The sequence below is a fragment of the Bubalus kerabau genome, chromosome 14, assembly GCF_029407905.1.
Source record: "Bubalus kerabau isolate K-KA32 ecotype Philippines breed swamp buffalo chromosome 14, PCC_UOA_SB_1v2, whole genome shotgun sequence".
Classification (NCBI taxonomy): domain Eukaryota; kingdom Metazoa; phylum Chordata; class Mammalia; order Artiodactyla; family Bovidae; genus Bubalus; species Bubalus kerabau.
The window spans coordinates 44,917,250-44,930,815 of NC_073637.1; the positions used below are offsets into that span (position 1 = coordinate 44,917,250).

A 13,566-nucleotide genomic window follows, 5' to 3' on the forward strand; every position below is an offset into this window, starting at 1 on the left:
TGTCAATCCTGCTGCTGCTAAGTTGCTTCAGTCGTGTCCGCCTCTGTGCGACCCCATAGATGGCAGCCCACCAGGCTCCCCCGTCCCTGGGATTCTCCAGACAAGAACACTGGAGTGGGTTGACATTTCCTTCTCCAATGCATGAAAGTGAAAAGTGAAAGTGAAATCGCTCAGTCGTGTCCGACTCCTAGCGACCCCATGGACTGCAGCCTACCAGGCTTCTCTGTCCATGGGATTTTCCAGGCAAGAGTACTGGAGTGGGGTGCCATTGCCTTCTCCATTGTCATTCCTAGGGAACCTAAATCCCCTGTCAATAAAAATGGGAGGCATGAAATTGAGGGTGGATGCCAGGCAACATGGGCTTCCCAGGTGGTGTAGTAGTAAAGAATCCGCCTGCCAATACAGCAGCTAAAGGAGACATGGGTTTGATCCCTGGGTGGTGAAGATCCCCTGAGTAAGAAATGGCAATCCACTCTGGTATTCTTGCCTGGAAAATCCCATGGACAGAGGAGTCTGCTTGGCTATATAGTCCATGGGGTCACAGAGACAGACCAATTGAGCAGGCACTCACAAGAAGCCAGGAAATACACAGGTTAATTAGTGTGAATTTGATAACTTAGGTGTATAATGCATCAAGTATTCCATATATCTGCAAATTCAATACTTGATGTGGGAATACCTTAAAGGCTCATGGTCTGCTATTCACAGATTATTCTGTGATATTTTGGACATATTTCACAGACAGTGATTTCTGACACCTTCCACTTATACAAACAGTGGGTTTTACTCTGCCTCAAGTGTCAACAAAAAAACTAGTCAAAGAGCCAGAAGAACAACCAACAAGACTTGTGCATCTATATATCTGGCCACTCTGCTATAATTTTCAGAGTACTCAACTTACTTTTAACATAAACTTTTTCCAAGCTACTTGTTATATATCATGCCATTTTAAGTAAAATGGAGATTATTTTTTTTAAGTTTTCAAATGTAAAGCTACAGCTCTAGTTTAGTGTATCAGCTGGGAGAGGGGAGGCCGAAGGTCACTGTGCCATCTGTTTTAATGTATTTTATTTTTTAATACGTTGTAGTGCTTCCCAGGTGGCACTAGTGGTAAAGAATTCTCCTGCCAATGCAGGAGACATAAGAGATCCAGGTTCGATCCCTAGGTTGGGAAGATCAACTGGAGGAGGGCATGGCAACCCACTCCAGTATTCTTACCTGGAGAATACCACAGACAGAAGAGCCTGGCAGGCTACAGTCCATAGGGTCTCAAAGAGTTGGACACAACTGAGGCGATTTAGCATACACAGTATGTCATAAGCCTTCTTTTATATTAGTTTTTATGTTTCTTTACCTCTCTACTGTTATTAATGTTATCCAAAAACCCTTATAAGAATCAATGAGTTAGACTAGAGATGACCAGATGGCTTTATTATTCTAGAAAAATAATCTCTCATTGTTAAAAGACTAATTGGTCACAGTTAGGGCTTCCCTGGTATCTCACATGGTAGAGAATCTGCCTGTAATGTGGGAAACCCAGGTTTAATCCCTGGGTTGAGAAGATCCCCAGGAGAAGGAAATGGCTGGCCACTCAATATTCTTACCAGGAGAATTCCATGAACAGAGGAGCCTGATGGGCTACAGTCCATGAGGTTGCAAAGAGTTGGTCACGACTAAGCAACTAATACTTTTGCTTTCACAGGATTCTAGGGAGTCACCTAGGCAATCTGAAAACCAGTAAATAAAGGGAATGAAGCATTTATCCCACCTTTACTGTATGAAATGCTCCCCTGGGTAACAAACAGTTAATTAGAAAAGTTTGTCTTTAAAGAAGTATTCAGTTCAGTTCAGTTCAGTTCAGTTGTTTAGTCGTGTCTGACTCTTTGCGACCCCATGAACCACAGCATGTCAGGCCTCCCTGTCCATCACCAACTCCTGGAGTCCACCCAAACCCATGCCCATCGAGTTGGTGATGCCATCCAACCATCTCATCCTCTGTCGTCCCCTTCTCCTCCTGCCTTCAATCTTTCCAAGCAACAGAGTCTTTTCAAATGAGTCAGCTCTTCGCATCAGGTGGCCAAAGTATTGGAGTTTCAGCTTCAACATCAGTCCTTCCAATAGAGAGGTATTAAAGTTAACAAATGAAAAAAGAATAATGAATTTTAAATATGATTATTTTACAAAATTGAAGAAAGTAGGGAAAACCACTAGACCATTCAGGTAAGACCCAAATCAAATCCCTTATGATTATACAGTGGAAGTGAGAAATAGATTTAAGGGACTAGATCTGATAAATAAGAGTGCTTGATGAAATATGGAATGAGGTTTGTGACAGTGTACAGGAGACAGGGATCAAGACCATCCCCATGGAAAAGACATGCAAAAAGCAAAATGGCTGTCTGAGGAGGCCTTACAAATAGCTGTGAAAAGAAGAGAAGCAAAAAGCAAAGGAGAAAAGGAAAGATATAAGCATCTAAATGCAGAGTTCCAAAGAATAGCAAGAAGAGATAAGAAAGCCTTCCTCAGTGATCAATGCAAAGAAATAGAGGAAAACAACAGAATGGGAAAGACTAGAGATCTCTTCAAGAAAATTGGAGATACCAAGGGAACATTTCATGCAAAGATGGGCTTGATAAAGGACAGAAATGGTATGGACCTAACAGTAGCAGAAGATATTAAGAAGAGGTGGCAAGAATACACAGAAGAACTGTACAAAAAAGATCTTCATGACCCAGACAATCACGATGGTGTGACCACTGACCTAGAGCCAGACATCCTAGAATGTGAAGTCAAGTGGGCCTTAGAAAGCATCACTACGAACAAAGCTAGTGGAGCTGATGGAATTCCAGTTAAGCTATTCCAAATCCTGAAAGATGATGCTGTTAAAGTGCTGCACTCAATATGCCAGCACATTTGGAAAACTCAGCAGTGGCCACAGGACTGGAAAAGGTCAGTTTTCATTCCAATCCCAAAGAAAGGCAATGCCAAAGAATGCTCAAACTACCACACAATTGCACTCATCTCACACGCTAGTAAAGTAATGCTCAAAATTCTCCAAGCCAGGCTTCAGCAATACGTGAACCATGAACTTCCAGATGTTCAAGTTGGTTTTAGAAAAGGCAGAGGAACCAGAGATCGAATTGCCAACATCTGCTGGATCATGGGAAAAAGCAAGAGAGTTCCATAAAAACATCTATCTCTGCTTTATTGACTATGCCAAATCTTTTGACTGTGTGGATCACAATAAACTGTGGAAAATTCTGAAAGAGATGGGAATACCAGACCATCTGACATGCCTCTTGAGAAATTTGTATGAAGGTCAGGAAGAGAGATGGGAATACCAGACCATCTGACATGCCTCTTGAGAAATTTGTATGAAGGTCAGGAAGCAACAGTTAGAACTGGACATGGAACAACAGACTGGTTCCAAATAGGAAAAGGAGTACGTCAAGGCTGTATATTGTCATCTTGCTTATTCAACTTCTATGCAGAGTACATCATGAGAAACACTGGTTGGAAGAAGCACAAGCTGGAATCAAGATTGCCAGGAGAAATATAAATAACCTCAGATATGCAGATGACATCACCCTTATGGCAGAAAGTGAAGAGGAACTCAAAAGCCTCTTGATGAAAGTGAAAGTGGAGAGTGAAAAAGTTGGCTTAAAGCTCAACCTTCAGAAAATGAAAGTCATGGCATCCGGTCCCATCACTTCATGGGAAATAGATGGGGAAACAGCGGAAACAGTGTCAGACTTTATTTTTGGGGGCTCCAAAATCACTGCAGATGGTGACTGCAGCCATGAAATTAAAAGACGCTTACTCCTTGGAAGGAAAGTTATGACCAACCTAAATAGCATATTCAAAAGCAGAGACATTACTTTGCCAACAAAGGTCCATCTAGTCAAGGCTATGGTTTTTCCTATGGTCATGTATGGATGTGAGAGTTGGACTGTGAAGAAGGCTAAGCGCCCAAGAATTGATGCTTTGGACCTGTGATGTTGGAGAAGACTCTTGAGAGTCCCTTGGACTGCAAGGAGATCCAACCAGTCCATTCTGAAGATCAGCCCTGGGATTTCTTTGTAAGGAATAATGCTAAAGCTGAAACTCCAGTACTTTGTCCACCTCATGCAAAGAGTTGACTCACTGGAAAAGACTCAGTGGGAAGGATTGGGGGCAGGAGGAGAAGGGGACGACAGAGGATGAGATGGCTGGATGGCATCACTGACTCGATGGATGTGAGTCTGAGTGAACTCCGGGAGTTGGTGATGGACAGGGAGGCCTGGCGTGCTGCAATTCGTGGGGTCACGAAGAGTCGGACAGGACTGAGAGACTGAACTGAACTGATGAAATAATAAATTTACCTTGATATAGATAATGTGCTATTTTATGTACATAGATGGAAATTTAAATGAGGCACAGCTCTGCAGCCTTAGTGGCAATGAAAAAACACAGATTTTCACTGACAAAAAGAAAACTTCTATCTAATAGAAAAAAAAACGGCAAGTTTCTTACACTTACTGCTTACTTAATTTTTTCTTTTTATGCAAGTTATTTTCTATATACTACTTCAAAGATTAAGTTTGCCCTGTGATTCATTGGAAATAAATAATAATAATGTTTGTCATACTTTTCTCTGTCAATTCATAATTATATCACTTCAATAATTACTATTCCACATGCTTGAATTCTGATAATTTATGTCTTAGGTAGGCTACACCTTACCTATGCCTAAAAACCTTCCTCTAAGAATCTTTAACTTATGCATTCATTCAATAAATATATTGAGTGCAGACAATGAACCAACATTGTGTTATATATATTAGTGAGTAATAAATAGTTTATACTTCTTTGAACTTATGGCATAGTTACAGAGACAAAAAATAACCAAGTAAACAAAAAATAAATGCATAATTTTAAATTGTGGTAAAAGCTTTGAAAGAAATAATCAGAGTTAAGTGATATGTAGTGAGTAAATCTACTGACATTAATTTAAAAGTGTGCATTGGGATGTCTGTTTCAGTCAAGACTATCAGGGACCAGATTTGTCTTCCCACCTGGGAAAGAAATTAAAAGCTTAATTTTAAAAAGGACAAAATGCATTATGAAATGGTCATTACAGTAAGCTCAGTTACCACTGATATCATACAAAGTTACCGTACTACTGACTACATTCCCTGTGATGTGCATTACGCTCTTCCTTGACTTTTACAACTGAAAGTTTGGACCTTTTAATCTCCTTCACCTATGTTGCCTGTCCCCTCATCCACCTCCCGTTTTGCAACCATCAGTTTGTTCTCTGTGTCTGTGAGTCTGTTCCTGTTTCATTTTGTATTTTAATTCAACACAAAAATTAAGGACAGATATAAGGAATAGTGATACTCAAGCACTGGACATCAAGATTTCAGGACCGTGATTTTTGAGAAAAAGGAAACAAATGACGTGAGCCCTATGATTACCTCATTTGACTACTCAGAGACTTTTCAAATATTGGCAGAGGGAGCTAGAATACAAGTGGATTCCAGGACTCTCCTTGAGTTAAAGAGTCAGAGCTAGAAGCCCAGGAGGCCAAAGCAATTAGAGTTGACAGGGTAGAGCACCACAGAGAAGGGAACTGCACAGAGAGGGCTTGAGAGATCTGCAAATGGCATTCTTTGAGTCTTCAGGGAGACCTGATCAGTAAATCTGTATAAACTCTGTGGAAGGAGAATCCCTGTTGCTCACGCAAGGCTGGGAATGCTATATGTTCTCACCAGCTAGGGTAGACAACTTCATAACACATGAGGCATCAGGTAGAGTAGTCAGAGGCAATTGTCCCAATTCAACAACAACAACAAAAAAAGACATAAAATAAAACTTCGTGATCTTCTCTAAAAAATGTAAAGTGTGTATTAGTCATTCAGTAGGGTCTGACTCTTTGCAAGCCCATGGACTGTAGCCCATCAGGCTCCTCTGTACCTGTGGCAGATTCATTTTTATATTTGGCAAAACTAATACAATTATGTAAAGTTTAAAAATAAAATAAAATTTTAAAAAATAAAAATAAAAAGAATACTGGAGTGGATTGCCATGCCCTTCTCCAGGGGATCTTCCCGACCCAGGGATTGAACCTGGATCTCCCGCATTGCAGGCAGGTTCTTTACTGTCTGAGCCACCAGGGAAGTCAAAAAAAGAAAAAAAAAAAAAAAGTAAAAACAAGCTTTAAAAAGATCAAATGCTTCCCAAGGAACCTCATTTTCTCCCAGAAAGCTCAAAAGTATTCATAGACTACAAAAACATACTACAAAAACAAGGTGATTCACATTCAATAAAAGGCACATTCTGGCATTCAGTATAAAAATTACAAAGGATGCAAAGAAGTCACACATATGATTCTTCAATTGCAATAGACCTGTAAATAAAACAGATGATAAAAGTAACAGACAAGGGCTTTAAAAATAATTATAACTGCATTCCATGCATTAAAAAAAAAAAAAGGAAAGACTGATCATGTTAAATAGGGAAATAGATTATCTAATAATTACCCATCAAACTTGGGGTGATGAAAAATATTTCTGAGTTGAAAGTTACAGTGGATGAATTAACAGCATATCAAGAAGAGATCAGTGAAATTAAAAACATAGTAATAAAAGCAATTCAAAATGAAACAAAGAAATAAAAAATTAAATAAACAGAGCTCTAGAGGTATGGACCATTTCAAGTAACCTGATATACACATAAAGAGAAAAGAGAGAGGGGAGACAAAAAAAGTTTTAAGAGATAATGACTGATTATTTTGTTTAATTTGATGAAAATTATTAACTCACATATCCAAAAATGTCAGGCATGAATAAAACTACAACAAGCGGCATCAAAATCAAAACACTTAGAATTGTGACAAAGAGAAACATTAAAAGCAGACAGAGGAAAGATACCATTCCATAAAATGAGCAAAGAATAACACAGACTACTCAGGAACTATGCAAGCCAGCCCACAGTGGAGAAAGATTTTTTAAGTTCTTAATTCTGAAAATATCATTAAAAGATAACAACACCTACAGAGATGGAGAAAAGTTTAATAGTTCCCTGTAGCTAGGGACAGGATGGATTAGAGGCATATGTGTGACTATAAAGGAATAGCAGGAGGGGTCTTTGCAGTTACATGGGACACAAGTGTGGTAAAACTGCATTGAACAATACACTCACACAGGTACATGCAAAACTAGTGAAAATATTAGTAAAGTATATGGATTGTATCAATGCCAAGTTCCTGATTTTAATATTGTACTATAGGGGTCAAATAGCAGAATAGGAGGGCACCTAAAATGATGGAAATGACTCCTGCAGAGAATAAAAAAAAGAATGAAAAGAATTGAGGACAGTTTCAGAGACTTTTGGGACAACATTAAACACACAAACATATGCACAAAGAACACCTTAATTCAAAAGACAAATGCACTCCAATGTTCCTTGCAGCACTATTCACAATAGCCAGTATGGAAGCAACCCAAATGTCCATCAACAGAGGAATGGATAAAAAAGATGCTATACACACACACACACACACACACACACACATCCCTGGAGAAGGAAATGGCAACTCACTCCAGTATTCCTGCCTGGAAAATTCCATGGACAGAGGAGCCTGGTGGGCTACAATCCATGGGGTCATAAAAAGTCAGATGACTGAGTGACTAACACACACACATACACACACACACACATATATATATATATATATACTTAAAATGGAATATTTCTCACTACTAAAAGGAACAAAGTTGTGTCATTTGCAGAGATGTGGATGGGCCTAGAGATGTCATACAGAGTGAAGTAAGTCAGAAAGGAAAAAACAAATATTGTATATTAACACATATGTATGTGAAAACGGCAACCCACTCCAGTATTCATACCTGGAAAATCCCATGGACCAAGGAGCCTGGTGGGCTACAATCCACGGGGTCGCAAAGAGTTGGACATGACTGAGTGACTTCTGTGTGTATATGTGGAATCTAGAAAAAATATATAGATAATCTTATTTACAAAGCCATTAAGAGAGACACAGACATAGAGAATAAATGTATGGATACCAAGGGGAGGGCGAGGTGGGATGAACTGGGAGATTGGGATTGACATATATACACTGCTGCTGCTGCTAAGTCACTTCAGTCGTGTCCAACTCTGTGTGACCCTACAGACGGCAGCCCACCAGGCTCACCCGTCCCTGGGAATCTCCAGGCAAGAACACTGGAGTGGGCTGCCATTTCCTTCACCAATGCATGAAAGTGAAAAGTGAAAGTGAAGTCGCTCAGTCGTGTCCGACTCTTAGCAACCCCATGGACTGCAGCCTACCAGGCTCCTCCGTCCATGGGATTTTCCATGCAAGAGTACCGGAGTGGGTTGCCATTGCCTTCTCCGATATATACACTACTATGTATAAAATAGAAAATGATTAACAACCTACTGTATAGCACAGTAAACTCTACTCAGTGTTCTGTGGTGACCGAAATGAGAAGGAACTCCAAAAAGAGGGGATATATGCATGTGCATGGCTGATTCACTTTGTTGTACAGCAGAAACTGATACAGCGATATAAGGCAATTATCAGTATCAGTATCAGTTCAGTTGCTCAGTCAAGTCCAACTCTTTGCCACCCAATGGACTGCAGCATGCCAGGACTCCCTGTCCATCACCAACTTCCAGAGTTTACTCAAGCTGATGTCCGTTGAGTCGGTGATGCTATCCAACCATCTCATCCTCTGTTGTCCCCTTCTCCACCCACTTTCAATCTTTCCCAGCATCAGTGTCTTTTTTTTTTTTAACTTTACAATATTGTGTTGGTTTTGCCATATATCAACATGAATCCGCCACAGGTATACACGTGTTCCCCATCCTGAACCCTCCTCCCTCCTCCCTCCCCGTACCATCCCTCTGGGTCATCCCAGTGCACCAGCCCCAAGCATCAAGTATCGTGCATCGAACCTGGACTGGTGACTCGTTTCATATATGATATTATACATGTTTCAATGCCAGAATTGAAAAAGACACGTATACCCCAATGTTCATCGCAGCACTGTTTATAATAGCCAGGACATGGAAGCAACCTAGATGTCCATCAGCAGATGAATGGATAAGAAAGCTGTGGTACATATACACAATGGAGTATTACTCAGCCTTTAAAAAGAATACATTTGAATAAGTTCTAATGATGTGGATGAAACTGGAGCCTATTATCAGCATCTTTTCAAATGAGTCAGCTCTTTGCATCAGGTGGCCAAAGTATTGGAGTCTCAGCTTCAGCATCGATCCTTCCAATGAAGAGTCAGGACTGATTTCCTTTAGAACTTCCCTGGTGGTTCAGATGGTAAAGTGTCTGCCTACAATGCAGGAGACCCAGGTTCAATCCCAGGGATGGGAAGATCTCCTGGAGAAGGAAATGGCAACCCACTCCACTATTCTTGCCTGGAAAATCCTTTAGGATGGACTGGTTGGATCTCTTTTTAGTCCAAGGGATTCTCAAGAGTCTTCTCCAACACCACAGTTCAAAAGCATCAATTCTTCGGTGCTCAGCTTTCTTCATATTCTAACTCTCACATCCATACATGACTACTGGAAAAACCATAGCTTTGACTAAACGGACCTTTGTTGGCAAAGTAATGTCTCTGCTTTTTAATATGCTGTCTAGGATGGTCATAACTTTTCTTCCAAGGAGCAAGCGTCTTTTAATTTCATGGCTGCAGTCACCATCTGCAGTGATATTGGAGCCCAAGAAAATAAAGTCTCTCACTGTTTCCATTGTTTTCCCCATCTATTTGCCATGAAGTGATGGGACCAGATGCCATGATCTTAGTTTTCTGAATACTAAGTTATAAGCCAACTTTTTCACTCTCCTCTTTCACTTTCATCAAGAGGCTCTTTAGTTCTTCTTTGCTTTCTGCCATAAGGGTGGTGTCATCTGCATATCTGAGGTTATTGATATTACTCCCGGCAATCTTGATTCCGGCTTGTGTTTCATCCAGTCCAGCCTGTCTCATGATGTACTCTGCATATAAGTTAAATAAGCAGGGTGACAATATACAGCCTTGACATATGCCTTTCCTGATTTGGAACCAATCTGTTGTTCATGTCTGGTTCTAATTGTTGCTTCTTGACTTGCATACAGATTTCTCAGGGGGCATGTCAGGTGATCTGGTATTCCCATCTGTTTAAGAATTTTCCACAGTTTGTTGTGATCCACACAGTCAACAGCTTTGGCATATAAAGTCAATAAAACAGAAGTAGATGTTTTCCTGGAACTCTCTTGCTTTTTGGAGTAACAGGCAAATTTGGCCTTGGCATACAGAATGAAGCAGGTCAAAGGCTAACAGAGTTTTGCCAACAGAATGCACTAGTCATGGCACATCCTCTTCCAACAACACAGGAGAAGACTCTACACATGGACATCACCAGATGATCAATACCAAAATCAGTTTGGTTATATTCTTTGCAGCCAAAGATGGAGAAGCTCTCTATACAGTCCACAAAAACAAGACTGGGAGCTGACTGTGGCTCAGATCATGGACTCCTTATTGCCAAATTCAGACTTAAATTGAAGAAAGTAGGGAAAACCACTAGACCATTCAGGTATGACCTAAATCAAATTGCTTACGATTATACAGTGGAAGTGACAAATAGGTTCGAGGGATTAGATCTGATAGACAGTGCCTGAAGAATTATGGATGGAGGTTCATGACATTGTACAGGAGACAGGGATCAAGACCATTCCCAAGAAAAAGAAATGCAAAAAGGCAAAATGGTTGTTGAGGAGGCCTTACAAATAGCTATGAAAAGAAGAGAAGTGAAAGGCAAAGGAGAAAAGGAAAGATATACCCATTTGAATGCAGAGTTCCAAAGAATAGCAAAGAGAGATAAGAAAGCCTTCCTCAGCAATCAATGCAAAGAAATAGAGGAAAACAACAGAATGGGAAAGACTAGAGATCTCTTCAAAAAAATTAGAGATATCAAGGCAGCATTTCATGCAAAGATGGGCACAATAAAGGACAGAAATGATATGGACCTAACAGAAGCAGAAGATATTAGGAAGAGGTGGCTAGAACACATAGAAGAACTATACATAAAAGATCTTCACAGCCTAGATAATCATGATGGTGTGATCACTCACCTAGACCCAGACATTCTGGAATGTGAGGTCAAGTGGGCCTTAGGAAGCATCACTAAGAACAAAGCTAGTGGAAGTGATGGAATTCCAGTTGAGCTATTTCAAATCCTAAAAGATGATGGTGTGAAAGTGCTGCACTCAATACGCCAGCAAATTTGGAAAACTCAGCAATGGCCACAGAAATGGAAAAAGTCAGTTTTCATTCCAATCCCAAATAAAGGCAATTATACTCCAATAATAAAATAGAATAAACAATAGATTTAAATTTTTTTAATATTGTACTATATTTATGAAAGATGTTACCTTTTAAAGAACCTGGGTGAAAGGTAAAAGGAACCTCTTTGTACTATTCTTTGCAACTCTATGCAGTTTATGGTTATATCAAAATAAAACTGTTAAAAAAGAGAATATGTGAAAATTAAAAGAATTCAAAATCAATAAAAATGAACTATAAAGCAAAGAAAATCATTTAATAGAAAGAAAACAACACCAGATAGAAATTTAGATCTACACAAAACAATGAAAAGCCCCCAAAATAGAATATGTGTGTCAATTTTAGATTTATTTCTTATATTTGTATATCTTTAATAACTGACTGCTTGAAGAAAAATAAGAAAACTCTATTGTGAAATATGTGACATGACATATAATGTACATTTAAAAAAAACCAAGGAGGAAATGGGAATGTATTAAGCTCTATACCACACATGACAGTCTTTCCTGTCCCTCACTATCTCCTGGAGTTTGCTCAAACTCGTGTCCATAGAATCAGCAATGCCATCCAACCATCTCATTCTCTGTTGCCCTCATCTCCTCCTGCGTTCAATCTTTCCCAGCATTAGGGTCTTTTCCAGTGAGTTGGCTCTTCACATCAGATGGCGAAAGGATTGGAGCTTCAGTTTCAGTATCAGTCCTTCCAATGACTATTCAGGCTTATTTCCTTTAGGATGGACTGGTTTGATCTCCTTGCCGTCCAAGGGGCTCTCAAGAGTCTTCTCCAACACCACAGTTCAGAAGTATCAATTCTTCAGCACTCAGCTTTCGTTATGGTCCAACTCTCACATCTATACATAACACAAGCAGAATCCATGTAAAGACAGCAGCAGAGATTAGAGTTATGCGGGCACAAGTTAAAGAATACCTGGGGCTACCAGAAGCTGGGGGAGGCAAAGAAGGACCCTCCTTCAGAGATAGCAGATGGAGCATGGCCCTGATTATATTTTGATTTTTGGACTACTACTCTCCACACTGTGAGAGAATAAATTTTGTTGCTTTAAGTCACCAATATATGGGCACATTGTTGTGATTTTCCCAGAAAACTAATTTTGTTGTTGTTGTTTTTTAGTTGCTAAGTCGTATCTGACTCTTTGCATCCTCATGGACTGTAGCATCCCACACTCTTCAGTCCTCCACTGTCTCCTGGAGTTTGCTCAGTAATGCCATCCAACCATCTCATCCTCTGTCGCCCCTTTCTCCTCCTGACCTCAATCTTTCCCATCATCGAGGTCTTTTCCAATAAGTCAGCTTTTCATATCAGGTGGCCAAAGTATTGGAGCTTCAGCTTCAGCATCAGTCCTTCCAATGTATATTCAGAGTTGATTTCTCTTAGGATTGACTGGTTTGATCTCATTCCAGTCCAAGGGACTCCCGAGGGTCTTCTCCAGTACCACAATTCAAAAGCATCAATTTGGGGCTGAGCCTTCTTTATGAATCAACTTTTTTATGGACCAAGCAGGAAATTATTAAAGCATCTCAATTATAACATATAAAATGCTAAATTGATATTTAAGTAAGTTCCAACTACACAAATGCCCTGTTTAAATATAAAAACACAAAACGTTAAATACAGAATTACCATGCTGCTGCTGCTGCTGCTAAGTTGCTTCAGTCGTGTCCGACTCTGTGCAACCCCATAAACGGCAGCCCACCAGGCTCCCCCGTCCCTGGGACTCTCCAGGTAAGAACACTGGAGTGGGTTACCATTTCCTCCTCCAATGCATGGAAGTGAAAAGTGAAAGTGAAGTCGCTCAGTCGTGTCCGACTCTTAGCAACCCCATGGACTGCACCCTACCAGGCTCCTCCATCCGTGGGATTTTCCAGGCAAGAGTACTGGAGTGGGGTGCCATTGCCTTCTCTGACAGAATTACCATATGACCCCGCAATTCCATTTCTAGATATATACCCTGAAGTATTCAAAGCAGGGACTGAAGTAGTATATCAATGTTCATAACAGCATTATTCACAGTAGCAAAAAGGTGGAAACAATTCAGGTGTTCATTCACAGATAAGCAGACACACTAAGAATAAAAGCTTTGAATGGCTACTTCATCAAAGAAGATACAAGATGACAAATAAGCATTTGAAAGTATGCTCAACATTATTCAACATTAGCAAAATGTAATAGATTTAGCCACAGTGCGGTACCACTACAA

General features: G+C 40.1%; 1 long non-coding RNA gene across 1 annotated transcript in view; it reads right to left on the reverse strand.

Annotated features, from left to right (window-relative positions):
• Nucleotides 1-11,762: 11,762 nt before the first annotated feature.
• LOC129627240 (uncharacterized) overlaps nt 11,763-13,566 on the reverse strand; it is a 67,184-nt gene continuing 65,380 nt past the window's right edge. Inside the window, exon 4 of the long non-coding RNA XR_008702504.1 lies at nt 11,763-12,198. This is a non-coding gene — a long non-coding RNA (uncharacterized LOC129627240). The remainder of the gene's footprint in view (nt 12,199-13,566) is intronic.